General features: G+C 38.1%; 1 long non-coding RNA gene across 1 annotated transcript; it reads right to left on the bottom strand.

The window, feature by feature from the left end:
* On the bottom strand, positions 1-25,005 carry LOC104671190. Its single transcript, XR_749256.1, has 3 exons — positions 24,811-25,005; positions 23,391-23,482; positions 1-300 (listed from the first exon to the last, which is right to left on the bottom strand). It is a non-coding gene; the product is annotated as an uncharacterized LOC104671190 (long non-coding RNA).
* Between the last annotated feature and the right edge of the window lie 1,251 nt (positions 25,006-26,256).

Here is a 26,256-nt window from a genome sequence, read left to right on the forward strand (position 1 = left end):
ATATTTGAAATGACTTTTGTTTTTATTTGTGACCAAACAACTAATAGGGTTTACACACAGCACTCTCATAATTAGTATAATTACTTAAAATGTGGAGAAATTAAAGCATGCAAAAGTTTTTCAAAATTCGGCAGTGTTCTGATTAGTAACTGCTGTTATTCACACTTCTCTCTGGGTTGCCCAGGACTCTCATTATGTTATTCCCATGGCAGGGCAGACGTTACAAGTAACTGGGATCTGTTTGATACTGTTTTGCAAAGGACCCTCTCTCTATTTCAGTTCCTCCTTGAATCTTCTCTCCTGTTTAATCAAAGAGGGACTTTCAATAGAATATTAAAGGGAGCAGAGAAAGCCAAGCACAGATTATGCATACTCCTTAATCCTCAGAAATAGCTTTTCTTTATCACCAACCCTTTGGCATGGGAAAGATCAGAGGAATTTTACTTGTTGCTGATTTTTTCCCTAACGTTCCTAGCCTTCACATTTATAAAGAGGGAGTTAAGACTGTAAGTCAAGAGTAGAAAGAATTTAACATCTGCAAAGCCAGGCCCTATTTGGAAAAAAAAAAAAATAAGTGTAATAACGATTAGATCATTCTGTTAATATTCATCACAGAAATTTCTTTTAGGCAATTCTTTCAAAAAATATTTAACTCCTTTTTATGTGTAAACCCCTATTCTGGACACTGGAGCTAGATCTGTTTCCTGCCTCACAGAGCCAACAATCTAGCAGGAGAATCAAAGCAAATCACAAATGTATGCCAATAATTGATACAAATTAAAATTAATCACATTAAGACATACAGAGTAAATACTGGCTTCACCAATAAATTAAGTTGTAAAAGTTCTATAATACGAAAGTCTGAACTGAAAGGGCTTGGATTATGAAATATATTTGTGACTTAAAGTTAACAAATTGAGAAACATATACTGAAATAGAATCCATATGAAAAGAATTATTAAATCACTCTCTAAACCATCTGTAACCCAAACCTTAGTATCACACAGTATACCCATATAACAACCCTGCATCTGTCCCCTTGAATCCAAACAAAAAGTCCTTGGCATATTAAAATAAATCATTCCCCAGATCAGTAATGTCAATGGGAGGAAAAAGATGAAAGCTTTTAGAAAAGATCATGATTATAAACATTGCTTCCTCAGATAGGCCCTTTCTAGTCATATTTCTTCTATTATTCTCTATCACAGCAGCATCCTACTTGTTTCACTGTGGACACTAATCGTAATCATTGTGTATATATATATATATATATAAATGATTATTTTATATATTTATATTTACATAATATACTAATTTATTTGCACTTTTTATCTGTTGATTATCTGGCTCTGTAGTAGAACACCTCCTTGAAGGCAGGAACATTGCCTGTTTTGTTCTTTTTTCTATCTCCAGCATAAAGAACAGAGCTGGCATGTAGTTGATGTTTAATAAATATCTATTCAATAAATACATTCTGCTAAAAACATAAAGTGAGCCCATTAAATCAAATTCTTACTCTGCATCTATTTTATTGAATGTGTGTCAAATATGACATCCTCAGTGCCTTCGAGATACTTTTTTTTATAAAAAACGTTATACAAAAAGAATTCATAAGCATCTACCCAAGAAAGTGCCTCTCTCCTGCACTTAACCAGTCCTACAAATCAATTAATACCTTTATAGGCTCTGTTGGTGAAATTAATTCCTTGCATTTTAAGTAGTACATAAGAAAAATGAAATCTACCTTTTTTAAATGATCATTCACAATTTTTAGAAACAGATTGTATGTTTATCAAATTGTTATGTTTTCACTGTAAATAAACTTGAAGCAGTAGTTTTGATCAGCATACCACATATAAATGAGAACACAAAAATAAGGGAGGGGAAATGAATTATAATTCTGTTTTGCTGCTTCTTATAGAAAATGTACATATTAGATATTAAATATATAGATACAGATCACACATATATCTTTATTTTATACATGTAAAAATACTCATTATAAGAAACTGGCAGCTGGGTGCGATGGCTCATGCCTGTAATCTCAGCACTTTGAGAGGCCAAAGGGAGTGCACCACCTGAGGTCAGGAGTTCCAGACCAGCCTGGCCAACATGGTGAAACCCCATCTCTACTAAAAATACAAAATATAGCCGGGGCATGGTGGTGGGTGCCTGTAGTCCCAGCTACTCAGGATACTGAGGCAGGAGAATTGCTTGAACCCGGGAGGTGGAGGTTGCAGTGAGCCAAGATCACGCCACTACACTCCAGCCTGGGCAACAGAGCAAGACTCCATCTTAAAGAAAAAAAAAAAAAAAGGAAAAAAAAAAAAGGCTCATGTGATTTAGGAAGCTAGAAAATTAGAAGATCTGCAGCAGGCAAATTGGAGGCCAAGGAAAGCCAACTGGTCTATGTTCTAGGTTGAGTCCAAAGGTATGAAAACTAGGAGAGCCAACAGTACTAGTTCCAACCTGAGAAGTGTTAGGCTTGAGACCCAAGAGGAGGCAGTTATTCAGTGTGAGTTTAAAGATAGGAGAAGACTGATGTTTCAGCTCACCCAGTCAGGCAAGAGGAGTCCCTCATACTTAGCCTTTTTGTTCTATTCACTTTTTCAGTTGATTGGATGAGGCACGTTCACATTAGGGAGGGCAATCTTCTATACTCAGTCTACAAATTCTAACGTTAATCTCATCCAGGATAACCTTGACTGACTCTCCAAGAATAATGTTTGATCAAATGTCTGGGCATCCCATGGCCCAGTCAAGTTGACAGAAAATTGACCATCATAGCTTCTCAGTTCAGGTACCTCCTTAGTGCAACTTCCCTGCCCCTGTAGTCTGATTTAGTACATTATCTTCCCTTGAATTGCTTGGGAGTACAATATCCTTTTTTGTATTCTTCAGAATTCTTCTCACTTTCCAAAAGTATTACATTTTAAAATATATGTTATTGACAGAGGAAAATGTTAATGACAAAACATTAAGTATGAGAAGCAATTATGTTTCATTTGTCTCTCAAAAAAGACTTTCTTTTTCTTTTCTTTTTTTTAATTATACTTTAGTTCTAGGGTACATGTGCACAACGTGCAAGTTTGTTACATACGTATACATGTGCCATGTTGGTGTGCTGCACCCGTTAACTCATCATTTACATTAGGTATATCTCGTAATGCTATCCCTCCCCACTCCCCAAACCCCACAACAGACCCCAGTGTGTGATGTTCCCCACCCTGTGTCCAAGCGTTCTCATTGTTCAATTCCCACTATGAGTGAGAACATGCAGTGTTTAGATTTCTGTCCTTGTGATAGTTTGCTCAGAATGATGGTTTCCAGCTTCATCCATGTCCCTACAAAGGACATGAACTCATCCTTTTTTATGGCTGCATAGTATTCCATGGTGTCTATGTGCCACATTTTCTTAATCCAGTCTATCACTGATGGACATTTGGGTTGGTTCCAAGTCTTTGCTATTGTGAATAGTGCCGCAGTAAACATACGTGTGCATGTGTCTTTATAGCAGCATGATTTATAATCCTTTGGGTATATGCCCAGTAATGGAATGTCTGGGTCAAATGGTATTTCTAGTTCTAGATCCTTGAGGAATTGCCACGCTGTCTTCCACAATGGTTGAACTAGTTTACAGTCCCACCAATAGTGTAAAAGCATTCCTATTTCTCCACATTCTCTCCAGCACCTGTTGCTTCCTGACTTTTTAATGATCGCCATTCTAACTGGTGTGAGATGGTATCTCATTGTGGTTTTGATTTGCATTTCTCTGATGGCCAGTGATGATAAGCATAAAAAAGGCCTTCTTATATATTTAAGGTGAATTGAAGTGCTGCTCTGGGTGTCTTTGATTTCTTTTCTCTGTGCACCCACCACCCACTCAGTACAGCAGAGGCCAATCCAGCAGCCACTGCAGCAGCAAAGCCACCTTAGCCTCAAAAGTCAGGGAATAAGGGGCAGACTTGGAGACTCATACAGGCTTGAAACCTGTTGCCTCTCCTGCATTTATTATCCAAGAGCCAGAAACTGCATGTCTAGTTTAAATACATACTTACATATGTATTCATATAGAACAGTATTTAGCAAGCTCATAATAAGAGGTTATATGGTTGAAAAAAATGAAAATAGAAGAAAAAAAAGACCTTGTTAAGATAGCTTTTCTTTTTCAAAATAAGAAGTTTTAAAGTCACAATCAGGCCAGGTGCAGTAGCTCACACCTGTAATCCCAGTGCTTTGGGAGGCCGAGGTGGGAAGATCACTTGAGGTCAGGAGTTCAAGACCAGCCTGACTAACATGGTAGAACCCTGTCTCTACTAAAAATACAAAAATTATCCACGGGTGGTGGCGTTCGCCTGTATTCCCAGCTACTCTGGAGGCTGAGGCATGAGAATCACATGAACCTGGAGGTGGAGGTTGCAGTGATCTGAGATTGCAACATTGCACTGCAGCCTGAGTGACAGAGCAAGACCCTGTCTCAAAAAAAAAAAAAAAAAAAAGTCACAATCATAGTACCATACTTAATGTACCGTACTTAACTATAAGCAATTTTGAGTATATTATAGGGAATAGAAATTGTTACTATATAACTCATTAAAACATTCACAAAGATACATCTTATTTAGTAGTTCTTTTGCTCTATTTGGTATTAAACATGTGTCTCACCAAAGCATAGGTGTTCAAAATTTTATAAGCAAAGAGTTACAGTTGTATTTGCAAATACTAATCAACTGGTGTAATATATATATATGGGGGGGGGGGGTAGAGGGTAGAGGGAGAGAGTTTTACTCTTGTTGCCCAGGCTGGAATGCAATGGCACGATCTCAGCTCACTGCAACCTCCACATCCTGGGTTCAAGTGATTCTCCAGCCTCAGCCTCCCAAGCAGCTGGGATTACAGGCACACACCACCATGCCCAGCTAGTTTTTGTATTTTTAGTAGAGATGGCGTTTTACCATGTTGGCCAGGCTGGTCTCAAACTCCTGACTTCAGGTGATCCACCCGCCTCAGCCTCCCAAAGCGCTGGGATTACATGCATAAGCCACTGCACCTGGCCCAGTCATATTTTACAATAGTTGAGTGAATAAAAATAAATTTAGAAAAAATAATACAAAAACCTACAACTTAAAAAGGAAATAAAAATTTACAAATAGAATTATCAAAATAAGGAAGAGTCAAGTCCCTGCAAATTAGAGATTTTAGAATAATGATCGCTAAATCAGTTGAAAATTTAAAACACTGCATACCTAAATGACACATGACGTATTTGATGCCATAACAATAATCATTTGTTTTGTAAAACAATTATTTATAAATACAAGTAAATATTTAGAACAAGATGATTACTTTTAGGTATTGTTTCTCAAAATGTCCTATTGACATTTCTAGTTCAAATTTAAATTAAACTGATTTCCAGGTGTTTTTGACCTGTGCTGTCTGACTCTTGGCTAATAAGTGTAGAAGAGGCAGCAGGTATTAGTGTATGAGTCTCAAACACTTCCCTTCATTCCTGACTTTTGAGACTTAGGAGGCCTTGCTGACTGACATAGTGGCTGCTGGCCTGGCCTCCACTGTGCTGAGTGGGTGGTGGGCAGAGAATAGTAATCTAAAACACCCAAAGCAGCACCTCACTTCATCTTTGAGAAAGTCAAGAGTGTTTCAAGTCAAAATAGGTAGAACGAGAGAACCCCAATGGACAAGAGGAGAGGAAGAGAGAGAGATGAGCTGATGCTGATTGAACTCAGAGCTGAGGAGAGAGGGAGGAGGGTGAATGTGGTGTGGCTATTGAGCCACATAAGAATCAGAGGGCAAAGAAGGTGGTGAAAGGGATGATAAGATGACTGGTCATGTTACTTTCCAAGAGAACTCAAGAAAACTTTGAATTTCTTACAATGCATTTATTAGAATGTTAAATTTCTTTGCATGTGATACCATATAGAAGATGGGGCAGGCAGACCACCTTTATATGGGATTGCCAAGACCAGCTGGGTCGGGGAGACCCTAACCCAGCGGCGCTAAGGAATTAAAGACACACACACAGCAATATAGAGGTGTGAAGTGGGAAATCAGGGGTCTCACAGCCTTCAGAGCTGAGAGCCCCAAACAGAGATTTACCCATATATTTATTAACAGCAAACCAGTCATTAGTATTGTTTCTATAGATATTAAATTAACTAAAAGTATCCCTTATGGGAAACAAAGGGATGGGCTGACTTAAATGAATAGGTTGGGCTAGTTAACTGCAGCAGGAACACGCCCTTACGACACATATCACTCATGCTATTGTTTGTGTTTTAAGAATGCCTTTAAGCGGTTTTCCGCCCTGGGCGGGCCAGGTGTTCCTTGCCCTCATTCCCGTAAACCCACAACCTTCCAGCTTGGGCATTAGGGCCATTATGAACATGTTACAGTGCTGCAGAGATTTTGTTTATGGCCAGTTTTGGGGCCAGTTTATGGCCAGATTGGGGGGGCTTGCTCCCAACATGTCTCCCTTCTTTTATTTGCAAAGAGATAAAAGCAAGGGCAACTTTTATCTGCTACTTCTCGCAGGAGTTGGGATCCACATCTGCAGACTATACAAAGACAAATGACATAGATTAAAAGCACAATCATCATTGAAATCACAGAGCTTCCAAGTGTTTTTATCCATTTAAATGGGTTACTAGCTACTAATTTGTCTGCAGCTCCTTTAAGCACTCCAGTTCCTGGCATTAAGGTCAGGTGTGCCTGGGATGCTTTAACTTGTTCTTTTAATTTTGCTATATCCAAAAACAAGTTTGTAGAGTGTCCTTCTAGATGCTTTTTTATTCTTTCCCAAATTTTGATCTTATTGAGAGTATTTAATAGTTTCCACAAATTCTTATGTTTAGCTCCTACAGTAGGCCATATCATTTGAGGTTGAGGTGCCACTATACCACTGCGGTTCCAGATAATAGGAACTTTTGCCGTACTTCTTATCATTTCTACCATCTGACCATTTTGTTCAGATCATCTGAACATAGTGTGACCATGGCACACAGACTGAGAGGTGCAATTCAAGCTAAACATTCCCTTAGGGCACCAATTAATAATGATTCCATAGGAATCGTTGTGCAGCACCTCTGCCTGTTCTGCAAAGCAATCTTCCTAAACAAGTACATTCATTTTTCTAACTGGGTCCAATCCTGTTTATAAAAAGGTTTTTCAGGGTGGTATGCCTCAATTATAGGAGCAGATTTATTATGGTAAATGCTGAGATCAGAAAGCATGTGTAACTGTGTCATCCTAATGTGAGTCATGTAAAAAGGGTTCATTCTACTTCTAACTGCTGTTTGCTGTTGGGTAAATAAAGTCATCAGTTGTTCATCTGTATGAAATCATAACTGAGAATTTTCAATTAACTGTGTGGAGTGAACCACATATGAAGAATCAGAAGTCACATTAGTAGGCATATCAAAAGCAGTTAATACCTCAATTATAGCTACAAGCTCCACTTTTTGAGCTGAAGTATAGGGAGTCTGAAAAACTTTACTTTTTGAGCCAGAATAAGAAGCTTTACCATTACTAGACCCATCTGTAAAAACATTCTCAGCACCTTCAATTGGTTTAAATTTAGTTATTTTAGGGAGAATCCAATTAGTTAATTTCAAAAACTGAAACAGCTTCGTTTTAGGAAAATGATTATCTAGCATACCCACAAAGTCAGCTCAATGAGTTTGCCAAGTAAGACTACTTATAAAAGCTTGCTGTATTTGTGCCTTTGTGAGAGGGACAATAATTTTTCCAGGATCATATCCATGTAATTTAACAATCCAAGTTCTCCCAATCCCTATCATAGTAGCAATTTGATCTAAATAAGGAGTTGGAGTCTGTGAATTAGTATGTGGAAGAAAAAGCCACTCTCCTAAGTCCTGTTCTTGGACAATAACACCAGTAGGTGAATGCTGAGTTGAAAAAAATTAGCAAATCTAGAGTCTTCTCTGGATCTATTCTATTTATCTGAGCTTTATGGACTTGCTTCTCAATCAGTTGTAACTCTGCCCTAGCCTCTTTTGTTAATTGCCAAGGGCTAGTGAGACTAGTATTTCCTCTAAGGATAGAAAACAGATTACTCGTGGCATAGGTAGGAATGCCTAGAGCAGGCTGTTTAATACTCCCGAGTAATTTTTGAAAGTCAATGTTTTTAGTTGATCCCTATGTATGGTTACTTTCTGTGGCACAACGGTAGTGTCATTTACTAAGGTCCCCAAGTAGGAGTAAGGAATAGTAGTCTGAATATTTTCAGGAGCTGTAATTAAACCAGCGTAAGAAATTGAATTTTACAAGTGATCATAACATTGGAGTAATATTTCTCCAGTGGGGGCAGCACAAAATATATAATCTACATAGTGAATAACATAGCACTGTGAAAATTTTTTATGAGTAGGTTCAATTGCTTGCTCCACATACATCTGGCAAATAGTCAGACTGTTTAACATGTCCTGCGGCAACACTTTCCAGTGAAAATGCTTAGCAGACTGCAGGTTGTTTACTGCAGGAATTGTAAATGCAAACCTGCAAACCATTCACAGTCTTGCTCAACTAAAGGGATAGTAAGGAAACAGTCTTTTAAATCTATGACTATTAAAGGCCAATTTTTTGGAATTATAGCAGGAGAAGACAATCCTGGCTGTAATGCTACCATAGGTTGTATAACTGAATTGATGGCTCTTAAGTCAGTTAACATTCTCCATTTACTTGATTTTTTCTTAGTTACAAAAACTGGAGAATTCCAAGGAGAAAATGTTGGAGCTATGTGCCCATTTTCTAATTGTTCAGCAACTAATTTCTCTAAAGCCTCCAGTTTTTCTTTACTTAGCGGCCATTGTTCCATCCAGATTGTCTTATCTGTTAGCCATTTTAAAGGTATAGGTTCTGGAGGCTTAACAATGGCCATCATCAAAAATTATTTCCTAATCTTTGGCGGGAACTTTGCCTTTCTGCTTGAAGGGGTTCTTTCAAACCTTGCAAATTTTGTTTCCAGTCCCATACCAGGGACATACCCCACTTCATGCATTGTATGTTGACTTTGAGGGCTATATAATTGTTCTGGAATTACAACTTGTGTTCCCCATTGTTGTAATAAATCTCTTCCCCATAAATTTTACAGAAGTTATCATTGGTTGAATAGTCCCAGGTTGTCCATTGGGCCCATCACAATGCAAAATATAACTACTTTGATATACTTCAGGGACTTTACCAACTCCAATTATGTTAAATTGAGCAGGTTGAACTGGCCACATGCACGGCCAGTGCTGTAGAGAAATTATTGCAATGTCCCCTCCTGTATCTACCAAGCCTTTAAATTTCTTTCCCTGAATAGTTATTTCACAGGTAGGATGTTTATCAGTAATTTGATTTACCTAATAAGCTGCTATGCCTTGTTTATTTGTGCTCCCAGATCCTCCTGTTCGTTCAATTTCACTTTTTCCCATTCCCACATATGGCACAATCAGGAGCTATGCTATGTGCTCTCCTGGCTCTGCTTTCCAGGAAACAGAAGTAGACATAACAATTTGAATTTCCCCATTGTAATCTGAATCAATGACTCCTGTATGTATTTGTATGCCTTCCAAACTTATACTAGATCTTCCTAAAAGTAATCCTATTGTCCCTGCTGGCAAGGGTCCACAGACTCCTGTTGGGACCTTTTGCGGGGGTTCCCCAGGCAGAAGGCTCACAGCTTTTGTGCAGCATAAATCTACTGTGGCATTACCGGCTGTGGTGGGAAACAGACATTGTATAGGGGTGAGGGATTGACCCAAGCGGGAAATGCTCCGGTTTAGAACGGGGCCCAGGACGGGCCCCTCATGGTGTTTCCCAAAATAGGGTTCCCTTCTTTATCAAACTTAGAGTGACACAGACTAGCCCAATGTTTTCCTTTTTTACATTTTGGACATATTTCAGGCTCAACAGTTTTCTTTTTTCCCCTATCTGGTGGCCTGACTTGCTGATTTTTTCTACATTCTTTTTTAGTATGACTATGCTTCCCACGGTGAAAACAAGCTCCAGAAAATGGAGTATTTCCTTTATACACCCGCAGTCCTGCCATTGCCTGTGCCAACAAGGTAGCTTTATGCAGATTACCTCCAATACCATCACAGGCCTTGGTATAATCACCTAAATGTGCTTTCCCTCTGATGGGTCACAAAGCAGCCTGGCAATTGGGATTAGCATTGTAGAAAGTTAGTAACTGCAACACTATATCCCGAGCAGCCGAATCTGCAATATCTTTTTAAGAGACTCCTGTAATCGAGATATAAAATCAACATATGGTTCTCTGGGTCCCTGTTTTACAGCACTAAAGGAAGGGTATTGTTCTCCACCTGAAGTGATTTTTTTCCCAAGCTCTAATGCACACTCCTCTAAACTGTTCTATGGCATCATCCTGAATGACCAGTTGTGCATCTAAACCAGCCCAGCCGCCAACCCCCAAAAGCTGGTTTGCAGTTATATTAATTTGAGGTTGGGCCTGGGCATTGTGAGGAGCCTGAATGGAAGCTTCATCTGCCCACCAAATTTTAATTGACAAGAATTGAGCAGGAGTTAGACAAGCTCGAGTAAGAGCATCCCAGTCAGTAGGAATAATCCAACTGGAAACAGTAACATTCTTTAAGATCCCATTACAAAAGGAGAACCTGGTCCATACTGACTTATTGCTTGTTCTGATTCTTTGAGTAATTTTAAAGGAAAAGGCTGAAATGTAGCTATAATATTTCCCTCTTGATCCGGGGGGTGTATTCTAACAGGGAACTGCCAGGCCTCTAAATCACCCTCTCGTCTAGCTTGCTGAATTCCTGCCTGAATAGAACTAAGAGCAGTTGCTCGAGGTGCTGCTTGAACAGTCACTGGGGCAACTACTTTTCACCCAGTGTCCTCCAGAAAAGAAAGATCTGGGGGGTCATTTTCTTCAAAATAATAATGAGGGGGTGCAGAAGGGTAGGGATGAACTTCTCCTTCCTTTGCCACTTTAGCTTTAGCTGGCAAATAAACATGTTCTGTAACCTCTTGTTACTTCACTATACTCTCCTTTCTCCTCCTCATTAGTGTGAAAAAGTTCCAAGGTGGAACGAACCAGACCCCACACCTGTCCCACTATTACGCTGACGCTTCCGAGTTCCCCTTCGTACTCACCACAGGGATTGCTTTAAGAGTACTCGAGTGTCCTCCAGCTAGTTTTCCATTCCAACTGTCATTCTGGTGACTCTTCGACCTGGATTCTAGCCCCCATGCTGGACGACACTTGCCGAGACCAGCTTGGTTGGGGAGACCCTAACCCTGCAGCGCTGGAGGAATTAAAGACACATACACAGCAATATAGAGGTGTGAAGTGGGAAATCAGAGGTCTCACAGCCTTCAGAGCTGAGAGCTCTGAAGCTCTCATTAACATTGTTTCTATAGATATTAAATTAACTAAAAGTATCCCTTATGGGAAACGAAGGAATGGGCTGAATTAAATGAATAGGTTGGGCTACTTAACTGCAGCAGGAACATGCCCTTAGGACATAGATCGCTCATGCTATTGTTTGTGGCTTAAGAATGCCTTTAAGCAGTTTTCCACCCTGGGCAGGCCAGGTATTCCTTGCCCTCATTCCCATAAACCCACAACCTTCCAGCTCGGGTGTTAGGGCCATTATGAACATGTTACAGTGCTGCAGAGATTTTGTTTATAGTCAGTTTTGGGGCCAGTTTATGGCCAGATTTTGGGGGGCTTACTCCCAACATGGGAGGATGAGAGTTATGCCCTCTATCAAACAAAAACTCATTTAAGATTTTTATAACTTTAAGTGCTAAACTAATCATCTAGTGTCCAAATACCATCATCAAATACCATCATCTCTACTTCTAAATGTAACTCAAACCTGACCATTTCCCATCCCTTCCTCTTCTAACTGCTTCATAATCTTGACTTGTCTCCTCTTTGATGTTCATCTTCATATTGCTACAGTAGGCAAAGCAATTCTTTTTAAGTGTAAATCATATTGTCAATCTTCTGACATTATCCCTCCAATGGATTCTCATCAAACTCAGAATAAAGTCCTCGCCAAGACTTCTAAGGCCCTCCATGAGCTATGTCCTTTTGAACTCTACATTCATCCCGTTCTTGTTCACTTTCACACACTAACTCTGTCTAAAAAAAATCCTTGCCTGCCATTTTCTCAATTCATACTCTCTATATATTTCTTATAACACCTGCCAGTACCTACAATTATATCTTATATTTCTCTATATTTTTTTCTATATCTCTTTCTGTAATATACACTCTATAAGGACAAGGACTTTGCTCTGTGCACAGCTTCTGGTCCACTGCTAAACTAATGCCTTTAATTCTAAGGTTGAATTAGAAAAGCCAGAAATTAAATGTTATTAAATAATCATTTACAAGTGTAAGAATAAGGCCAGGCACGGTAGCTCATGCCTGTAATTCTAGCACTTTGGGAGGTCAAGGCAGGTGAATTGCTTGAGGTAAGGATTTCAAGACCAGCTTGACCAACATGGTGAAAGATCATCTCTACTAAAATTCAGAAATTAGCCAGGCATGGTGACAGGCACCTGTAATCCCAGCTCCTCAGGAGGCTGAGGCAGGAGAATCACTTGAACCCAGGAGGCAGAGGTTGCAGTGAGACTGAGCGACTACACTCCATCCTGGATGACTGAGCCAGACACCATCTCAAAAACAAACAAACAAACAAATGCTAATAAGAATCCAAGACAAGTAAACAATTTAAATTGAACCTAAATTAAATTACTTCTTTAAATTTCAGTAATACTATTAAACAATGCATTGATACCATTAAAGAAAGAATTTATAATTCTACATTTGACTTTTTTTCTCTTTAGTGTACTTTTTTGGAAAGAAAAGCAGTAAATATTAAGTGATGATATCAGGGAGGGAAGGGGTTAGAATCATACAAAGTGAAGAGAAAATGAGACAGAAGATGTAAAATCAAGGAGACAGAATGCGGGAAAACTATTATTGCATGTGGGTAGTGGTCTTGAATTAATCATTCTCCACATGCTTCATGGAAACACAGTTCAAGGACCTTAGTTTATGAAGTCCCCCACTGTTAGCTCCCCAAATGACTGTGGTCTTAAATGTACTAATTACCTTAAAATACTGACTTAATATATCACATTCGATCATATATAAAATGATGGAAGATGTAACAATCGTGGTGAAGAAAAATGGTTCTCAAATAATGTTTAAAATGTCAAACATTTTATATACAAATATTTAGGTCCATTTATATTCATTGTTTCAATTCTGAATATCCCTCCTTCTCCTCAGTCTTTGTTCTGATTTGTTGGGAAATGAAAAAGATTAACCTCATCAGATATATTTTTCCCCGAGTTTGCCTGCAGCTAAACCAGATGGTTTATAAAAATATAATCATTTCTCAGAATTCTTTACTGAAACTTCAATAAGAAAGATAAATGTGCGCTTAAGAATAATCATACAGTATAATTACATAATATGCATTAATGCCTTTTTAAAAAGTACCATATCTATTTTAATTTTGATAACTAATCCTAAGTGAATTTTAACAGCCAGATATTTTCTTGTCAGTGTCTGGGTCTTGCTCTTGATCTGTTTCTGCTTCTATAGAAGGAAGAGCTCAGCTGGAAACCTGTCATTTACTCAGTGCCTTACTGTCTTATTGCTAGAGCTTTGCTGCCCTCCCTGCAATATCCTCTAAGTGTTCTTTCCCTTTATTCTTTCTCTTTCTCTGATAACTTATCTTGCCTGTGAATCTTCACTTTTTGGAAGTTGCTTCATGTTTTGCACACCTTGGCTGTTCTCTGGCAGACCAAATGTCTCTTGCCTGTGTTCGCAATCCTTTGCATTCCCCATCCTATTAGATTCTCAGCACCTGTCCTAACTCTCCCTGTTCCCCGTGAATGACCTTCCCTTCCCATTAAAGCTATGTGCTCTGCGAACCCTAGCACCTAACCCTCGAGGGACATCACAGTCCAGGAATTCTTACTTTCTGTACAGGATCAGGAACAGTTTTGTGCTTTTTCTGATACAGTTTCCTCCCAGATGCCATCAGGAACATATTTATTATGCATTTATTGATAATTTATCATGTGTCAGGCTCTGGGTTTCTCAACTAATTCTTACAATAATCCTCTGAAGTAAGTACAATTCTCAGCATTTACAAATTATTTGTTTTTCCGTAATCTTTGCTAGAACTGACAGAAATAAACGTACACCAAATATCGTAGGTAGCTGGTTTCAGAAACCACCTGAAAGGGATCTAGCACTTCTTTATTTTATATATATACTTTAAGTTCTGGGTTACATGTGCAGAATGTGCAGATTTGTTGCATAGGTATACATGTGCCATGGTGGTTTGCTACACCCATCAACCTGTCATCTAGGTTTTAAGCCCCACATACATTAAGTATTTGTCCTAATACTCTCCCTCGCCTTGCCCCCCACCCCTAACAGGCCCCGGTGTGTGATGTTCCTGTCCCTGTGTCCCTCCCAGTGAGTGAGAACTCGCACTTATGAGGAAGAACATGTGATGTTCGGTTTTCTATTCCTGGATCTAGCACTTCTTAAACTCTTTTTGCTTAGGGTTTTTTTTTTTTTTTTTTTTTCTATTTCAACTTTTTAGTTTCTAGATACAGTTTTTGAGAATGTTATGACCCATAAATAAAATAAATATTTGTGGCTTCTCCTTATTTGACATTTTATTCTACAGCATAGTGAAATAAATTCTCATTAGTTTAAAAGGTACACATTAAAAGAATGACACTGCTAGATTTAACTTGCTAAAGCAAATGAGTAATAAAGTGTAATTTAAATATAGCCTGGTTCATTGGTATCCTAATTACAAATGATTTTTACTTATAAGTAAAATATATATATATAACATAAACCAATTGAAACACATACAGGAAGCCTATTCCAGGTACATTTTAATTCTGACATTGGGGTTGTAATAAGGCTAAGTATTTTAAAATTTGTTCTTGTAATGCTTTGCTAATACTAAAGATATTAGCTTTAATTAACCAGAATTAAGTTTTTACCATAGTAATGACTAAGATTAAAACTATAAAACAACCAAAATAAAATTGCATATAGTACAAAAAACTTTTGATATAATAACTACTGTTTTTCTTCTCTATATTTTTAACTACCTCTCCTCCTTCAAGCAGTAATAAGCAGTAAGAATATTCAATACCTATTCTCCTCTGGGAAGGGATGACACAACAGAGACAACGGCGGGTAAGGCAAATTCTTGACATTTTTTAAAATTTGTATTTTTAATTGACAAATAATAATTGCACATACTCATGGAGTTCATAGTGATGTTTCAATACAGAGAATGAACAGTAATGTGATGGTTAATACTGAGTGTGAACTTCATGGATTGAAGGATGCAGGTATTGTTCCTGGATGTGTCTGTGAGGATGTTGCCAAAGGAGATTAACATTTGAGTCAGTGGACTGGGGAAGCCAGTCCACCCTTAATCTGGTGGGCACAATCTAATCAGCTGCCACCAAATATAAAGCAGGCAGAAAACCATGAAAATGCAAGACTGGCTTAGCCTCCCAGCCTACATCTTTCTCCCTTGCTGGATGCTTTCTGCCCTCGAACACCAGACTCCGAGTTCTTCAATTTTGAGACTTGGACTGGCACTACTGCTCCTCAAGCTTACAGATGGCCTATTGTGGAACTTTGTGATCATGAAAGTTCAAACTTAATAAACTCCTTTATATGTCTACCCTATTAGAGATAGGGTATCTATTATACACACACACACACACACACACACACACACATATCTCCTTTATATATCTACCCTATTCTGTCCCTCTAGAGAACCCTAATACAAATGATAAGATTAAGATAATTAGCATATTCATCATCTCAAGTATTCATTATTTCTTTGGATTAGAATGTTCAATATCCTCCTTACAGCTATTGGAAACTATATATTAGTGTTGACTACAGACATCTTACAGTAGTATAGGACAGTAAAATTTATTCCCTCTATCTAGATATAATTTTGTATCCTTTTAACAAATTTCCCCCTATCCTTCCCTTCCTTCTACCCATCCCAGCCTCTGGTACTCTCTGTTCTACTTTTTAGTTTTATGAAATCAACCTTTTTTTAACTTCCACATATGAACAAGAACATGCAGTGTTTAGCTTTCTGTTTCTGGCTTATTTCACTTAACATAATGTTCTCCAGCCCATCCATGTTGCCACAAATGACTTCATTGTGTTTTATGTCTGAATAGTACTTCATCTAATATGTATGGTATATTTTCTTTATTCATTTATCTGTTGATGGAGACCTAGATGGATTCCACATCTTGGCTATTGTGACTAGTGCTGCAATAAATGTGAATAAATGTGGGAGTGCAGATGTCTCTCCAAAACAATGATTTCCTTTTCTCTGGATAGATTCCCAATTGTGGGATTCCTGGGTCATAGGCAGTCCTATTGTAGTTTTTTGAGGAAACTTCAAACTATTCTTTATAGTGGCTGTACTAGTTTGCATTCCCAACAACAGTATGTAAGAATTCCTTTTTTCTCCACATTCTTGTTAGCATTTGTTAATTTTTGTCTTTTTGCTAATAGGCCTTCCTAACTGGCATAAGATGATACCTCATTGTAGTTTTGATTTACATTTCTCTGATGAGCATTGTTTCATGTATTTGTTGGTCATTTGTATGTCTTTTGAGAAATGTCTGTTCAAATTATTTACCCATTTTTTAACCTGATTGTTATTTTTGCTGTTGAGATGTTTGAATTCCTTGTATATTCTGGATATCAATACCCTGTGAATGAGTAGTTTGCAAATATTTTATCCCATTCTGTTGACTGCCTTTTCACTCTGTTGTTTCTTTCGCTGCTGTGCAGAGGCTTTTTAGCTTGATATAATCCCGTGTGTTTATTTTTGTTGTTGTTACCTGTGGATTTTGTTTTCTTCTTTTTTTGTTTTCTTTTTTTTCTTTTTTTAAAGACAAGAGTCTCACTCTGTCACCCAGGAGTTGAAGTGCAGTGGCACAATCTCCATTCACTGCAAACTCCACCTACCGGGCTCAAGTGAGTCTCCTGCCTCAACCTCTTGAGTAGCTGGGACTACAGGCATGTGCCACCATGCCTAGCTAATTTTTGTGTTTTTAGTAGAGATGGAGTTTCACCATGTTGGCCAGGCTAGTCTCAAACTCCTGACCTCAGGTGATTTACCCTCCTCAGCCTCCCAAAGTGCTGGGATTACAGACGTAAGCCACATTGCCCAGCCTAGTTTTTGAGGTCTTTTTCATAAAATGTCTTTCCAGACCAATGTCCTGAAGGTTTCTGTTTTCCTCAAGTAGTTTTATAGCTTCAAGTCTTACACTTGGATCTTTTATCTATTTTGAGTTGATTTTTATATAGAGTAAGGAGTGGGAGTTTACTTTCATTCTTCTGCACATGAATTTCAATTTTCCCAGCACCATTTATCAAGGAGATTATTCTTTCTCCAATGAGTGTTCTTGCCTTTGTCAAAAATCATTTAGCTATAGATGTGTGACTCAATTTCTGGGTCCTCTATTCTGTTCCATTGGTCTATGTGTCTGTTTTTATGCCGATACTATGCTATTTTGGTTACTACAGCTTTGCAGTATATTCTGAGGTCTGGTAGTGTGATACTTCCAGCTTTTTTCTTTTTGCTCAGGATTACTTTGGCTAGTCCTGGTTTTTTGCAGCTCCATACAAATTTTAGAAAATGCCATTGGTATGTTGACAGGAATTGTATTGAATCTGTAGATTGTTTTGGATGGTATTCTCATTTTTACAATATTAATTTGTCTGATCCGTGAGCTCAGGATATCTTCCCATTTGTATCCTCTTCATTTCTTTCATCAGTGTTTTTCAGTTTTTCTTATAGAAGTCTTTCACATCCTTGATTAAATTTATTCCTGTGTATTTTTGTAGCTATTGTAAATGTGATTGACTTCTTGATTTCTTTTCCAGCTAGTTTGTTGATTATGTATAAAAATGCTACTGATTTTTATATTACTTTTGTATCCTGCAACTTTATTGAATTTATTAGTTCTAAGAGTTTTGGGTGGAGTCTTTAGGTTTTTCTGTATATAAGATAATGTAATCTGCAAACAGAGACAATTTGACTTCCTCCTTTTCAATTTGGATAGCTTATATTTCTTAAATTACTGACTTGAAAATAAAAAGCCAGGGATAAGGCATAAGGGAAGATGATCTAGAAGAATATATGATTAGCTCAAGTCTGTTTTTACTGTCCCTGAGACCAAATAAAGCATGTTAAATAAAGGGTTAAAAGAAAAGAGGAAAAACGCAAGAGTTAGATGTTGGTCAGAAAGGAATCTATTCCTTGTCCCCCATCTACAGGCAGACTGCAGGACTAGTGATGTAGAGGTGATGGAAATCTCAGAATAACTTTGTCTCACTTTCCAAGTGCACCCCAGGGTGAGGGCTGGCCTCACAGCATTCCCTTAAGTCCAGCCAAACAGAAGAAATTGCTGTGGAGTGTCCAGTCAGACAGCCTGAGATGTCTCAGAAGTCACTTGCAACTCAATGTGGTGGGAAGGGTAGCAAAATGTTTTTTCATGTGGTTATGGGTACCTCAGATATGATACTGGCCAGTGAGAAAGGACAAGCAGATGCCAATGGGACCTGGATGAACCAGTTCTAAATTATTATAGAGGAAGAAGGGTGATACTTATGTTCTTTGTCTCGTAGAACCAGGCCTACCCATTAGTAAAAGCTCTGGTGCTGTATATTTTCCTGGGATTTTTTAAAGAAAGAAGCCAGACCAGTCTCTACTCTGTTTCTTATTAGTTCCTGACACATCAATGCCATCCCTCCTCCAATGCCACATTACTTCTAATTCTCATGAAATTTAACCAAAAAAGGCCTGGCGCAGTGGCTCACGCCTATAATTCCAGCACTTTGGGAGGCCAAGGCGGGCGGATCACCAGGTCAGGAGATTGAGACCATCCTGGCTAACACGGTGAAACCCCGTCTCTACTAAGAATACAAAATAAAATTAGCAGGGCATGGTGGCAGGAGCCTGTAGTCCTAGCTGTTGGGGAGGCTGAGGCAGGAGAATGGCGTGAACCCAGGAGGCGGAGCTTGCAGTGAGCCTAGATTGTGCCACGGCACTCCAGCCTGGGTGACAGAGCAAGACTCTGTCTCAAAAAAAAAAAAAAAAAAAAGAAAAAGAAAAAAGAAATTTAACAAAAAGGATCTAAACATTATAGAACACCTCAAGGACCCCAAGCATAGACAGCTTATTCATCTTATTTTCTGCTATAAGGAATATTGCAAACCAACACACTGAAAAAGTAAAATTATAGTTAATTAAAAATTAGGTTTTACACGACAAATCACAACATACTGGCACACTCCAATAAAATAGGTTATTTATCTCTAGTGAGGAGTAAGTGGATAACAAACACAATTGTGAATATGTGCATCTGAACACATGAGCAAAATGCTCAATATGCCGGTGACATCTTTATATAAGAAATTGTGAAGAAATTGACTTCACTTTGTTTAATCTGTCCTTTCTGAAGAAATGAAAGTCTAACCCCACAAGAACTGGCGTTAATATAAAACGCTATGCCAATAACCTTAAAAATATCAGTTTATAGTAGAAATACGAATTAATAAGTCAAAGAAGTTTGATCTGCCCAATCACAAAGTGAAGTCTTAGGCCAATTACAAGTCCTATGGCGCCATTTCATGCTGTGTAATGTACCTGCAAATGACCTGAAATAATTTTAAAGTAGAGAAATACAAAAGCAAATAACTTGAGAAATTGAAATGAACACTAAGTGACAAGCACCTCAATTACATAAAGAAATATGATTGTAAATCACAGTTTACACACATTTAACATAGCACTATTGTATGTATATTAGTGTGACTACAAAATGTAATAGGCTAATACTCTCTGCATGAAACTTGAGACTAGCAGGAATGGGAAAAAACAGTGAAGAGTTGCAAAATAATATAAGTTATATACAAATTATCCATCAGGAAACAGGAAGTATAACATGATCAGATTTACATGTTCAAAAATTCACACAGTGATTGATGGATTATTGAACCGAGACAGACCAACAGTCGACATAGGCAGAAAAATAGAAGCCTATTATAGTTGCCCGGGTGAGAAATTCTGGTTGTAGAGGTGGAGGGAAGAAGGTAGGTATGAAAGAGATAAAGAAATAGATATGACTGACCCTGGTAATTGATTGAACTTGAAATTAAGGAGGAGTCCAAGAGAAACGTAAAATTCTGGCATGGGCTACTGAACAGTGTGGACAAAGAGAATAAGGTTTTTTTTTGAAGATGTTGAGTAGAAAAAATCTCAAGTACATACAGGTGAAGCTGTCCAAGAGGAAGTCATATACATGGGTCTGGAATTTAACTTTACCTTTAGGTCAATGGATAGAAATTTGGGGCATTTTGCAATCCAGAACTGGAACATGAATTTGACCTTATTTATATTTTGTGTATAACCAGTGTAGTGCAGGTAAAGAGCCTGGGTATCAAAGCCAGAGCACCTGGATCCTAAACCCAGCTTTAAGACTTACTAGATGTGTGACCTGAGGGACATTTATGGTCCCTTTGTGGCTCATTTTATCATCTCTCAAATGGGAAGGGTTACTATAATTACTGCCACACTGCATAGTTATGAGGAATAAGTAATTGAATACATATAAAACCCTTACTGCTTAATAAATATTAGCCATTAATGTCGGGTTGAACAAAATGAAATTGTCATTTTGAAAGTCAAAAAGTCAAATATTGAAATTTCATATGATTCAATTTCAGATCTGTCAGTGCATAAATCTTGTGGCATTTTCCTGTTTCGCAAATTCAGTCTCACCTGTAGTAACTCCATCTGCTCTACCCTGGATGATATAAACAGGTGCCACAAGTCATCTGAGAATATGAATTGACTTAAAGAGGCAATTCTTGAAATAAAATGTCAGACTTCTGTTTGACTTTTCTTTTAACCTTTGAAATCCTTTCAGTTGCGGAAGTGGAATGATCTTATTTGTTTTCATTGCAAAATGACAAAAATACCCTGGCAATTTTTCCTGAAATATGCGCTTTGTTTGAACAGAGTTGTATAGCGAAGATTATCATTAGTATCAACACCCTTGGAGAGGATTTATATATACTATCTCAGAGAGAGAAAAAAAAAAAGCCTACTTTACCAACGAATCTCTGGGACTTAGCTAAATAATTATGGAACTAGAATTCAGGTCTTTATTCACTCACTAACCATCTGCTTCCTTTAGGTTATATTCTAAGTAGTGGAATCAAGAGATGAGAAACATGAACACAACATAAAAGATCCAGCTGACTTGAAACCTTATGCATTCCAATATTGCTATTAAGAGCAAAAATAAACTTGTATACTGGTACTATTTCTATAAACATGAATATTTTGATGGGGTCATTACTGCAAATCCTTTGTGTAATAAAACATTGTGGTTTGAGGTTCTATTCAGAACATAGATCATACAATTTTCAAAATCTAAATTGGGTAGCTAATCCAAATCTTGTCTGTGTCTTCAAATGAATGCAGCAGTTAGAGTTCTAGCACATATGGCCAACAACTTCAGACATGTGTTTCAAATATTATAGAAAAGACCTGGGTGGGCAGGCGCTTTGTTGGATTTTAAGAGAAGGAGATTGTGAAGTATTTGCACATGCATTAAAAGTAAATGTTAGAGTATGTATATAACATTTAACAGGTATTCGGCTTCTGAAAAGAAACAAAAGATGGATGTTACTTTGCAGTGTATATAATAAGCAAATATTTTGGAATGATCAAAATATTAATCTTTCCTATTGATCCATCTTTTGAAGTCTTGATATTGATCCTCCTCATTCTTTATTTCTTCTGAAAAGTCTTTAATCAATGTTTCTCTTTCTTTAAAATAAAGGCAGCACTTTCTTTATAGGTACCACATGATTGGAAATTTCTTTTGTTATTTATTTGTGTTCAGTTATCCAGCCTACTTTTTTAAAAGCAAAGTTCAGAAATCTATCATTAAAAATTGAATACTGAACCAAAAGGAATCTTTTGTTCATAAGATAAAGTTTGTTTCTTCTGTTTGTAGTAATGCCAGGCAAACAAACAAACAAACAAACAAAGAAAAAGTCAATTGCAAAGCAATACTAGGAATTCTCTGACATGGGAATTTTAACTGTGGCTATTTCACTAGTATGCTATATTATTTTCTTATAATCTTATTATAAGATTTATTTTGTTACATGTACATATGGGTTATATTTGGATTATAAATATCCCTGTTGTATAACATTACAAATGAAGAGAAATATTTTAAAAGAGCAACAGCCTTTAAAAACTTGTATATGGTCAGATTTAATGTATGCAACTATCTGCTAGTAGTTAATGGCTGCTTCTCTGATTTTAACTGAGATAAAGTATAATGATGACAGATAAGATGTACTTTTTATTTTCTTCTCCCTTAATAATAAAATATATCTACAAAAACTAATATCAAAAACTCAAATATCACACTTAATGAAGAAGATTTTGATTCATTTCTATTCTAGGTAAGAATAATGGGAGTGCTGCAATGAACACTATTATTCAGTATTTTCCTAGAGGTCAAAGGCAACACAATAGCTCAAGGAAAACAGGTAAGAGATACGAGAAATGGAAAGTGTATCCATTAGGATTAGTTTCAGCTGTACATACAGAAAAATCTTAAATAATAATACCTTAAATAAGACAGAAGTTTCTCTCTCACGGAAGGAAGGAAGGAAGGAAGGAAGGAAGGAAGGAAGGAAGGAAGGAAGGAAGGAAGGAAGGAAGGGAGGGAGGGAGGGAGGGAGGGAGGGAGGGAGGGAGGGAGGGAGGGGAAGAGAGGGAAGGAAGGAAGGAAGGAAGGAAGGAAGGAAGGAAGGAAGGAAGGAAGGAAGGAAGGAAGGAAGGAAGGAGGGAGGGAGGGAGGGAGGGAGGGAAGGAGGGAGGGGAAAGAGAGAAGGAAGGAAGGAAGGAAGGAAGGAAGGAAGGAAGGAAGGAAGGAAGGAAGGAAGGAAGGAAGGAAGGAAGGAAGGAAAGAAGGAAGGGAATGAGAATCTAGAGGCAGGCAGGCAGGATTGATGTGATAGCTTCAAAGTGATCAGGGACCCACACTTCTATCTTGCTGCTCTACGAGTTTTGCATATGGCCTTCTGTTTAAGGTAAACTCCCAGTCAATGAATTTTCATTTTAGGTAATTTCAGGAAGAAGTACTGAGGAAGACAAGCTCACCTTTACCCATTTAAGGAGGCTTTCCTAAAGTCCCACACAACACTTTGCTTAGATCTCATTGACTAGAATGAAGTCACAGGGTCACACCTGGTTGCAAAATTGTCTGGAAAATGTAGTCTTTTAGAAGAGTGACAGGGTGCCCATATAAAAATTGGCATTTAGGTTAGACAACCAGAAGTCTCTGTCAGAGAAATGAAAAAAAAAGTCGTTAAGTCGTTACTTCTACATATTATGATTGTCCACATAGAGAAGTGCAAAGGCACTCTGATACATACTTTTAAAACTAAATAGAATCTTCATCAAGATTTAGATATATATATGGGGAGAAAGAACAAGATAAATATGTGTGACCACACAGAAATGTATGAAATATTTATTGCAGAATTTTTGGTAATATAAAAATGGAAACACATTAATGTCTATTATAGAAAGAATGGATAAATAAATGATTGCATATTTAATTCATTTATAAAATCAAATACTTGGCAATAGTTAAAATTAGTGAAATAGATTTACAAGTAATGATGATTACGCTTCAAAAACATTGTTCACTTGATATATATTATTTATTTATTTTTAAAAATCTGTCATGCCTGTAATCCCAGCACTTTGGGAGGCCAAGGCGGGTGGATCACGAGGTCAGGAGATCCGAGATCTTCCTGGCTAACACGGCGAAACCCCGTCTCTACTGAAAACACAAAAAATTAGCCAGATGTGGTGGCAGTCTCCTGTAGTCCCAGCTACTCAGGAGGCTGAGACAGGAGAATGGCGTGAACGTGGGAGGCAGAGCTTGCAGTGAGCTGAGATCACGCCACTGCACTCCCACCTGGGCCACAGAGCGGGACTCGGTCTCAAAATAAATAAATAAAAATCTGAAAAACAATTAGTAAAATATTAACACATTAAATCTAGGTGTTGGGTAGTCGCAGGACTGTGTCTGTTTTTGTACCTTATTATGTCTTTGGTATTTTGCACATTATAGCCAAACACCGTCTCATGTATTAGACGCATTTTAAGACTGGGGAAGACTTGCACTTTGAGAGATGAATTAATTTGGTCAAGGTCATGTAGTTTCTAAAAACTTGAGAATCAAATCTATGCCTGTCTGGTTCTAGAGACTCTAAAATAAGCAACTTCAAGAAGTAGGATTTAGCCCTATTTTCAGCCACAAATATTCCATCTATAACAAAGCCACAAACTGAAGCATCAATTTAAAACTGTCCCTGATACTTGCTAAACTGAATACATCAAAAGGTAGGACTAGTTCAATATAATTTCAAAAGGGTTAAAAACCGTATGAGTCTATAAGAAATAGCAGGTATTTTGAAAACAGCTTGGCTAGAAATGTAAAAAGCTAGAGATTGTTCAGAGTAACAGTGTTTAATAGGAAAGTTCTTTTTTTAAAGAGTAGAGTTGAAAGAGATAGGATGAAAGTGTAGATGTGAAGTTGCCTATGGGGCTCAACAAGCAGAGAAAATCTAGGCTGAAGGCTAAATCAATGTTTTACCTTGCAAAGCAATCACTGATTTCTCTTGGATGAAAGCTCAGGAGTTCGCAGAAAAAGGCAACTGAACCATCCATGGAAATGTAGTAAATGCAAGTTGGATCCTGACTAGCTTCTGCAGATCACATACATGCATCTGTACTCACCAGTAACTTTTCTGCTCCTACCGAGAGGCTCTGAGACATTCCACAGGCTCCTCCTCCTCTTCTTCTTTCTTCTTCTTCTTCTTCTTCTTCTTCTTCTTCTCCTCCTCCTTCTCCTCCCCCTCCCCCTTCTCCTCCCCCTCCCCCTCCCCCTTCTCCTCCCCCTCCCTCCTCCTCCTCCTCCTCCTCTTCTTCTTCTTCTTCTTCCTCCTTCTTCTTCCTCCTTCTTCTTCTTTCTTCTTTCTTCTTCTTTTTTTTTTTTGTTTGTTTGTTTGAGCGGAGTCTCACTCAGTCTCTCAGGCTGGAGTACAGTGGCGCAATCTCGGCTCACTGCAAGCTCCGCCTCCCAGGTTCACACCACTCTCCTGCCTCAGTCTCCTGAGTAGCTGGGACTACAGGCGCCCGCCACCACACCCGGCTAATTATTTTGTATTTTTAGTAGAGACGGGGTTTCACCATGTTAGCCAGGATGGTCTCAATCTCCTCACCTTGTGATCTGCCCACCTCAGCCTTCCAAAGTTTTGGGATTACAGGTGTGAGCCACCGCGCCAGGTCTCCACAGGCCTTTCTAAACCCGTGGCAAAATCATACTCACAAGACTGTGAGCCCCTCTGGGGTAGGAACCACACCATTCATTTTTGTTTCTCTAGATCCCAATTCAGTGCCAGGCTTCTAATAAGTGCTACAAAGATTGGATAAGTAAATAAATGCAATTCATCATTCCATCCTGTATTTGCTGAGTTCTCTGAAGTCTTTCCCCTCCTGATTCCCACTAACCATAACTTAATCTGACAGTATTTTCCCGAACTGTAATTGCAATATGATCCTATATGTTTTTTTAATGTCTATTCTTTTCATACTGATTGATCCCACACACTGACAGGATCCCACACACTGATCCCACACACTGATTAATTCCACATACACTGGAATTTTGTAATAAAACTTTCCAGTGACATCCAGTGGTTATTGGATAAGTTTCCTCTTTCTAGCTTGGTCACACTGCTGGCACATTTGCATTCCCTTAGCACAGCGTACTCTTCCATGAAACTTCCCATTTGTACATGCTACTACTGCTGTTCCATCCAGCAAACTCCATCTAGTCTTTAAAACCCAAATGAAGTCCTTCTGTCAAGCTTTCTCCTAATCCATCAGACACAGCCCTCTCTGTCCCAACTCCTTTGTATATATGGCTATTTTAATGGTGATTGCACTGTAAACTAATTTTCAATAGTTAACCACTGTAGGAGAGATGGACAAGGAAAATTAGAGATGGTCAGGTGGGATCTATTTCTCCTTTAATCAA

The sequence above is a fragment of the Rhinopithecus roxellana genome, chromosome 1 (genome assembly GCF_007565055.1).
Source record: "Rhinopithecus roxellana isolate Shanxi Qingling chromosome 1, ASM756505v1, whole genome shotgun sequence".
Taxonomy (NCBI): Eukaryota; Metazoa; Chordata; class Mammalia; order Primates; family Cercopithecidae; genus Rhinopithecus; species Rhinopithecus roxellana.